Below are 9547 nucleotides of genomic sequence, written 5' to 3'. Positions count from 1 at the left end.
TTGTGCCACCGGGGAGGCCCTCTTTTTTTTTTAAAGATTTATTTCATTTATTAAGGTATACAAGAGCTGGGGTGTAGGCCAGAAGTATGAGGGATGAGAGGACTCACCAGACACAGAGCACGGAGCAGAACAGGCAGATCTGCTGAAATACACTGCTGAGGGGAGCAGCAGGAGTCAGAGGAGAGTTCTGCTGTGCTTGTGGTTTAGCTTCCTGGCCAGGGATCGAACTCATGCTGCATATAGCTTGATGGTGCTAGACTTAATTCCTAGGCTACCAGGGAGGCCCAGGAAGAAGAAGGTTCTTGAGGAAGGAAATCCCTTCAAGACAATGTATCATGAAGAATAACATAGCAACAGTGTATGTAACACAGGAGAGGAAGACATGGATAGTAGAGACACTAGTTCAGTGGCTCTTAAAAAATAGTAAGTCAAAAGAAATAAAATTCTGGATTTCAGAGGCCAGTGAATTGAAAGAGATGTTTACTGAATTATAAGAAGTTAGAATAGAGAAGTGGAAGAAACACATGATTGGAATTAAAAAAGAACTAGACCTAAATGCTAACTCTGAAATCTACAAGATTGGTGGCCTTTGGATAATACTTCCCTGCTCTATATCTGTTTCCTTGACAATGAAATAAAGAGCTTACAATATTATGGCTTTTAAGACTTTTTCCCCCAACAGATCCCCCCTCTTTTTTTTCCAGAAAAAAAAGCAAGATTGTCTAGCTGAAGTATAGGTAGGGCTCAGAGCCAGCTATCCTTCACCTTTCTCAGACGCCTCTGTGGCATTTGCTAGAGGACAAAGGAACATTTGAGAAATCTCCAAAGACTGTGTTACTAACTTTATTATTCAATGACTCAAGGAGATAAGCTTGCTAGAGGTATCTAGAAAAACAGTAACAACTTTAATAGTCACCACAGAATCATGTCATAGAAAGGGTGAATTGACTTCTGATAAACTTGCCTGCTTCTCCTTATAGGTCAATTTGATGTCCAAAATCTCATCCAAATGTTGTGCAAATGGTAATCTAACCTCTACATAAAAAATACAGTCACAAATAACCCACTGCCTAACAACTTAGCACATTCCGATTTGAAGTCTTCTAACTATTCAAATGTTATTCCTTATTAGGTCAAAATCTGTCCCCCATTACTGTCATCAAAAATAAAGGTCCTTCTTCTACCTTCTCCAGGTGAACCAAGTAAATCTAAGCCCTCCTCCACAGGTCAGTGCCTCAACTATTTGAAGAGAATATGTCTTACCTTAGTCTCTCTTGCTTGTGTTTGCCAGGAATGTTTTATAGAAGTGACCTACTTCAGTTTTAGATCAAGTCAGCATTTTCTAAGCATCTAAGTGCAAGTAGATTTTCATTTATTCATGGCTAAGTACCCAGTCAGGTCAGGTGATCTTTAAAACAAATGACTTGCTTTATAATAAAAAATGGAACTCAAAATTCGTTATCTGCTAACCATTCTTTTCTTACTAAACATTAATTTCTCCTAAGTGTGTCAGAAAGAGATTGCTTTTGACCCAAAGCAAACCATGAAGCTATCTAGTCAGGGATAGAGAGCCAAGCCTCAGGGTCCAATGAAGCAAATATAAATAATATAAACAAATAGGAGTGTCATTTCTTATAAACAACTATAAGTGAAGCTTATAGTTTCATCAGCTCTTACAGGAATGTAATTTTCACCAGCACAAAATTCAGCTATCCTCAAAGTGAAATGGAATTATCAATGTTAGAATGCATGTTTCATTCACCATTCTTCATCCCCCTCATTCCACTCTCCACCACCAAGTCTGTAAAATCAGGGTCTGTGTCTTGGGTATCACCAGACTGGGTAGCTTGGGGATGGGAAGCAGGAGATCTGACTGGGTCCCAGAGGAAAAAGCAAGCAAGCCAGCAGAGCCACTCGGTGATGCCTGTGGGAGCGCTGGGCCATTACAGTTTCCTGTGCTCTGGCTGTCCTGGTAACCTGAGTTGGGCTCCCTATTTGTGTTGGCATTAAGGTGTAAGTGCGGAAGCAAAGCTGGGACACCAAGAAGACTTACAGGAAAAAGTGTGGGTAACAGAGCAGTTATACCACAGGAAGGTCAAGCCTAGGGTGTAAGAATTATCTGGTTGATTTTGGGGGAAGGATAGTATCTTATAAAAGTCAGATTTCCAATTCCACTTCTAATTTTCTGATTTAGTAAATGTAGGATGAGCTCAGGAACTTGCAATTTTAAAAGGCTACCTTCTACCAAGTCAGGCAAAGGCCAAGTCAAGCAAAAAAAAAAAAAAGCGGCAGTTGTGGAAAAAAAAGATATTTTTTTATTTTTATTTTTTTTAAACTTTTTAAAAAAAGATTTATTTATTTATGCATACAAGAGCTGGGGTGTAGGTCAGAGATATGGGGTGGGGTGCTGAGAAGATTCACCAGAGACAGAGTGGAGAGTAGAACAGGTGAATCTAATAAAATACACTGCTGAGAGGAGCAATAGGCGAGACAGGTGAGGTCTGCTGCACTATGTGGGTCACCTCCCTGGCTGGGGATTGAACCAATGCACTGCGGTGGCTGCCAACAGGTCGACTGCACTGACTTTAACCCCTGCACCATCAGGGAGGCCCCAGAAAGTTGATATTCTAGCACAGCAGCTCTCAATACACGGAAAAAGGGAGCATATTGCCCCTCAGGGGACATGTGACAAAGTCTGGCTACATTTTGGGTTGTCATAAGAGAGTACCTATGGGTCTAATGGGTAGAAGCCAGGGTTGCTGTGAAACATTCTCCCATTTTCAGGACTGCCCCCCGCCCAACACATACCACCTGGCCACAACAAAGGAGTATCCAGCCACAAATGTTAACAGTAACTTGGTCATGGAGATATTTGGCCCCCCTTAACCCCATCATCCCCTTTCACAGAAATCAATACTACACACAGAGTTTTAGTCACAGTATAGAAACTTATGACAGGTCCTCTGAAAAAAGATGAGAATCCAGAAATCATTTCTTAAGAAGAAAATAGTGGATGTCATTAAAGATATGAAAATGGCAATAAGAACAACAGACAATAAAAGGAGGGAGGTATAGACAACAATGGTAAACCAAAAAGGGAACCACAGAGGCCAAGTAATGACGGGGTGACAACAACCATGGGAAGTGAGCCATGTCTGGGGATGTGTCCACCTGTCTGAAGGAGACTGGTGAAGAGATGACAAAGCTGTTGTTGTTAACAACAATCAAAAAGAAAAATGATAGAGTATAAAGAAATAGCTTCAGGATTTGTCATGCACAGATCTGGTATGAAAAGAAGATATTAGCAATACTTTTACAAAAGAATGTTACAATATGGGCCTCCCTGGTGGCCTAAGGGGTTAAGTCACAGCACTATGAAGCTACCTGTAGCCACTGCAACAGTTTGATCCCCGGTCAGGGACCTACACACATGGTGCAGGAGACCTCTCCTATCTTGCCCACTGCTCCCCTCAGCAGTGTATTTCAGTAGATCCACCTGTTCTGCTCCCCACTCTGTCTCTGGTGAATCCTTTCACCCCAATATATCTGGCCTGTATCCCAGTTCTTGTATGCATAAATCTTTTTTTTAAAAAAGAATGTTATAATAAAGATGCTCTAGTAATGATGAGAAAAGAAAATGAGAGAACTCCTAGAAGGCCAGGAGTTTTGAGAAAGGGAAGAATTGAGTATCTGATCTTTTGGCCCTTAGCACCCCTAAGAGAAGTCCTTGGTTTTACTGAGAAGAGGCAATGAAAAGGAAGGAAGTTGGAGACACAGGAGAACACCTAAGAACTCTTATCAAGAGGGGAGGAGGGCAGAGATGGTACTCAAAGACAGCAGAAGAGTAAGATTTGAAGAGGAAAAGATATTTCTGAGGAAGAGAATGGCAAGATTTGGTAGCCTCTATAGGGAAAGCCTCTGAAGAAAGAGAAAGATTAAATGAGGAGTTTCTTTTCCAATCTACTTTTAAGGGGCCTCCCTGGTGGCACAAGGGTTAAAGACAGCCCTGTCAAGCTGTTGCCAGCCACTGCAGCATAGGTTTGATTCTCCAGCCTGGGAGGTGACCCACATGACGCGGCAAGCCTCTCCTGTCTCGCCCGCTGCTCCCCTCAGCAGTGTGTTTCAGTCAGTCTGCCTGTTCTGTTCCCCGCTCTGTCTCTGGTGAATCCTCTCACCCCCCACGCCTCTGGCATGTACCCCAGTTCTTGTATGTATAATAAATAAATCTTTTTCAAAAATCTGCTTTTAAGATACAGGAGCTGAGATAAAACTATCACTACCAATAAAAATTGACATTACTAATCAGCCCTTCGGGGGTTGGGTATATGTTTTTTCTCAGTTGTGACAAGCCCAGTTGCATGTGTTTTTACCATGTTTGAGGTAACCATAAGATTTCTGAAGCCACCAAGCCAGCCATGCCACAAGGTACTAACTAACTCCCAGAGTTCACAGCTCTAGTCTAACAAAAGCCACTCGCTATACCTGGCCATTCAAATTCAAATTAAAAAAAAACTTAAAATCCCATTCCTCAGTCACACTATAACCACATGTTGGCTTATGGCCACTGACTAGAAAACACAGGTAGAGAACATTTCCATGATCACAGTCTATTGAACAGTTCCGGAGTAAAGAGAAAAGCTTAGACAAACAGATACCACCACCCCAAAATAAACAAAAACTTTTCAAATCTTTAAAGAGCTGCCACATTGAAAAATTGTATTTCTTCCATATTGTTTCAAAGAATAAAACTAAGGGGGGGTGGGGGAGATGAGATATTATATTGCAAGGCAGATTTCACTTAACAACTCTGGTAACTCAAGGAAGCTAAAGGTAAAATGGACAGCCTCCATGACAGGAAGCAACCCATTCCATTCAGTAGAGACAGTCAAGCAAAGATGTAAATGACCAGCTTTCAGAGATGAGGAAGGAATAGATGCTTTCTGAGTATCTAACTTTGAGTCTGTCATTTTAACAAAAGAGCAATTTACAAATAACAATGGGAACCTTAAATGGAATTGTAAAAGTCACTGCTACCATGAGTAGACTGTAGAGGGCATGAAAATTAAAGCATAAAGGGAATAGAGGACTAGGAAATTTAGTACAAATTAATGGTTAGTTGGGGGGTTAGTTATTGTGGGGGAAGTCTCATGAGTGCAATTTGTAAGCAGAAAAAATTTTTTAAAATGTTGGTAAGAATGGTTCCAATGATGCAGAGATGGGGAAAACACCAATATTGGTTATTAATGGAAGCTTGAATATAGTCAAAATCTGTACAACCAGAGAGCCTTTCATGTTCTCTGCACTACTTAGGTATGGCAGTTATATGTCCTTGGGACTTTGGCCTCTCCATCCATACTCCTACTATTCACCACAGCTTTGTAAGTCATCTCAACTTCTAAAATTCAGCCTCTATCTTCACAGGAATGAATCTTTCTTCTCATCCTTTGCCATTCTGAATACAAAATGCTAAAAGATGTTGGTGCTGTTCAAGTTCTATCCTAGCTATGAATTTACCCACCTCACCCTCTACTCCAAAATTTGGCTTGATTATAATGTAATATATGCAATGTTCATATATTCACTTATAATTCTATTATCTGTGCATGTGCATAAATGAGAACATTCATGCAACACACAGGACAACATCTGTTGTTGGTAAGCACTTAGGAATCCAGCACTAGGATTATAAACTCACTCTATAGTACCTAACACAACACCAAGCCTTAGTGGCACTCGATGGACTTTACTATAATGGCCATGTCATGCTCTGGATGCAGAAGTTGGGAGACTGACAAACATGAATTTGAAGACTTTTTTCCATAGGAAAAAAATAATAGAAACATGGGCTTCTTTTGCTGTATTTAGAGGAAAAAGTTTAATCACAAGGGGGAGGGCTGAAGTCTTAATGAAGGTAAGCATAATGGCTTAGAAACATTCCTAAATAATAATAATAATTAATAATGTGATAGAAGAGGAAGACAGAAGTATATCATGCAGAATAATCAAAGCCTAACTTTTTAAAAATCTGAGGTCTTACCTAAGAGAAAGAAGGAAAAAGAAGATTTCTGTGAGAAAGTGCTAAATACAGAAAAGAGCCAGAAAGGGCTGTGGTCTTTAAAAATACCCAGTGTAGTGGTGGATGTTGGCAAGGTGAAGTATAGAGTTGAGAGGAGGGCGAGAATTTATAGAGGAAGTTGGTGTGAAGTTTTCCTCTAAAGATGCCCAGCAGAGCAAAGAAGGAATGAAAGCAAAGGCCACAGGGAATATAAGGTAGGGGTGGGGCTGACACAGCACAAGAGAAAGCAACAGGGCTCAAAGAAGGAAAGCAAATTTAATTAACTGGTCCAGATTGTCTTGTTTGGGGCCAAAATAATTTTAAAATAACCTAGTCATTCCAATTATCTTCGGTCCAAAAGAACATAACTATGAGAGAATTATACTTTTGAGACAAGTGCCAAATACCATTTTAGAGTTGATTTTAGAAGAGAAACCACTCAAATTGCTGTGTCGTGGAAATATTGTAGTGAATGGATGAGCTATAGCTTTCTCTCTTTTTATCATCCATGGGGTAACTACAGAAACTTTATAGTTACATAGCAATTATACAAGACAGTACGTAACCTAACATGTTACTTCTCTTTCCATACTATGTCCAGTGCCCCATCCCAAGAAATGTCTTACTTGGTTTAGGATAATTAGGGCAGGCTCCAAGCTGCACAGAAAAAAAGTTAAGAATAAAGACCAGAAGATGAGGGAAAGGAAAACTAAACATGCTATGCTACTGAGCCAGAAGAACTAAGAAGGCATTAACAACTCAGAATTCAGTCAAGTCAGTGAGGGGAAAATGGCACTAAGGCAAGACTGAGGGAGACTCAACACCACATAACAAACTCGATCACCTCACTTTGGGTTTAATATCAAACACTGAATCAGATTTTTCAACTGTTCTTTTATTTAAAAAAAAATTCAAAATGAAATCTTTTGATGTGTAGCCATGCAAGTATTTTAAATGACTATAAAACTGAGCAGATCAATGCCTCCTTTTATTTTTTTGGTAGAGGCTGAATGGCAAGCAATAATGCCTGACACAGATATTCTTGCTTTTAAGTCACTCACTACTTTTCCTGCTCAACCAAATCCAAACTCTTCACAACAGTCAAAGCCTTAATGACCTTGACACAATTGTTCCCAAATAACCCCTGGGCAGGCCTTATTTCTGGTGGTTAGGACTTCCACCTTCCTATCTGGTGTGGAAGCCTCTTTCCATCTAAAGGCCCCCAGCATTGCAGTCTACAGCGCTCCTGCTCCCGTAGTCACAAGCTCCATATCAAACTTCTATTTGTTTTGGTGCCTGGGTCAAAAATAAAACATGACCCTCTTCCCCTTCAGACTCTCTCAGGCATGCTTTCCGAAGCTTTGGGAACCTTACCAGGTTGCCCCTACCCAGCCACCCCTTGATTTGGTCCCCAATCTGCCCACAGTAGCAGGTCCCTCTAGTCCCTCCTGGGGGCTGGGGGCTTGATGGTGACTCACCAGGGCCACATGCCAGGGGCCGGAATGCGCTCACTTCCTCACAGCACACACCTGCCTGCAGCTGTTGGAGCACAGCCCGGGCTGGGCCTCCGGCGGATGTTTTCTCTGTCCCCGCTCAGGCAGAACTCGCCAACCTCCCCCTCCAGGCGTGCGGGCCAACTGCTGCACCCCCCACACACACACTGGCAACCCTAATGGCCGCTGTCCCTTGAATCCCAGAATTGGGCACTAACCACTGACCCCACCACATATATAAGCGCAGCCTCTGGCCCCAAGAAGCAACACACATACACATCAGCAGGCACACAAGCAGGTTCAAACACGACCTTGGAGAGCCCACAACTACTGGGCCATGGATCCTGGCATCCCAACTTTTCTTTCCATAAGGGCTCAACTCCCCTACCAGCTACCTAATCTTCACAACAGGTGTCCTCAGTTCTTTCTGTCCCCATTACCTCAGATACCAGTCCTCATTGGGCACCCTTTGTTTTCTAGCATCATCACCACCTTCATGCTCTCCAGCTTCCCACTCATGTCCGCCCACCTTTGGGTTGACTCTAGGTTGCAGAAGCATGAAGGTGATCTATGGTCCAGCCTCCCACGGTGCCAGCTGGATCCCCAACCCTAGCCAGGCAACAGCAGAGCTACTGACCACTGGCATGGCTTCTAGGCCCTATGTAAATCAAGCCTTCGAATCTACCTCCTCTTTCTGAGAGATCAGTCCAAGGCCACGTCACCTGCTTGCCAGCCTGTATCAGGGCACCATGCTTCAACTGCAAGTCTTCTTTTTTTTTCTCTTGACACTCTCCTCAAATGGAAAGGGTGTCAAACCTGACAAGGGTGAACGTACAGTATGGTCTGCATCACCCTCCACTACTCTGTCTTCTTGGAAGAGGCCAGATTAGGAGTCTTAGGTGAACTGCTTTTACAATAGTGAGGAGAGGGGCAGGGCAGCCCTGTGAAGGTCAGTCAGAATTTGTTCTATCTGACCCACCAGGCAATAAGAGTAGAAGACTTAGTCATTGGGACTGGACAAAGTGATTGGCCTACAAGTTAGGAGGGCAACAGCTGCAACAGTTTTTGAGTTTTTGAAGTGTGAGAAAGAAAAGGAAATTCAGTTTGGCCAAGGGCCTTTAATACCAGAGATGGCTAGAACTGGCTAGGATTAGAGTAGTCAGAAAAGAGAACTTGAGAGTTCACTTGAGTGGGGATGGGAAGAATAAATCAGAAACCTAATGAGAGAAAAGCAGAAAAATCTTAAAAGATGTAAAAATGATGAGAAAATGCTACCTCTTCCCTAGGGAGATGCATACTCACTAGAAAATGTAAATTTATAAGCAACACTGTTTCTCCAGCCAGACATTGAGAATTTCAAGGATATAAAGACTAAACCCAAATGTTCCCTCAGGCAGGACATGGAACACAAGAGCAGGAGGCAGAAGTCTATGCCAGGAGACAGCAGCACCCAGCAGAAGCCTCAGCTGTGCACACAGAGCTGCTCGATGTCAAAGAAAGAAATGGCTACCCAGTTTCTCTCTCAGCTCAGAGTAGCAGCTATTTTCTGAGGGCTGTGAGCCAGGGATGGGGCTGAGAACGTCACACACATTATCTCATTTAATTCACATAACAACCCTGTGAGTTAGTATTACTATCCCAATTTGCAGATAAGGAAACGGGTTTACAGAGGTGAAGTAACTTGCCCAAGATCACATAGCTAGTACATGGAGTCAGGATCTAAATCCAAGTAGCCTGACTCTATAGCCTATGCTCTTAATCACCCATCTTGGGGTTTTCCAGAACATACAGGAAACCCAGAAGAGATGTCAGAAGCTAAACTCCAAAAACCTCACTCCAAAACATACAGGAGAAAAGAGGGCGCTTGACTAATGGCATGAGGGCACTTACAGATGTCCCTCTTTAAAAGTACCATCCTTTTAAAGAGGTGTCCCTCTTTAAAAGTACCATCTTTTTAAAGAGGGATGTTTGGGGTGTCTGCTGTATGTTTGGGGTGATG

The sequence above is a fragment of the Talpa occidentalis genome, unplaced genomic scaffold (assembly GCF_014898055.3).
Source record: "Talpa occidentalis isolate TD23 unplaced genomic scaffold, MPIMG_talOcc4v2.1 talOcc4.7, whole genome shotgun sequence".
In the NCBI taxonomy this organism is placed as follows: Eukaryota; Metazoa; Chordata; class Mammalia; order Eulipotyphla; family Talpidae; genus Talpa; species Talpa occidentalis.
This window is presented reverse-complemented; position numbering follows the sequence as displayed.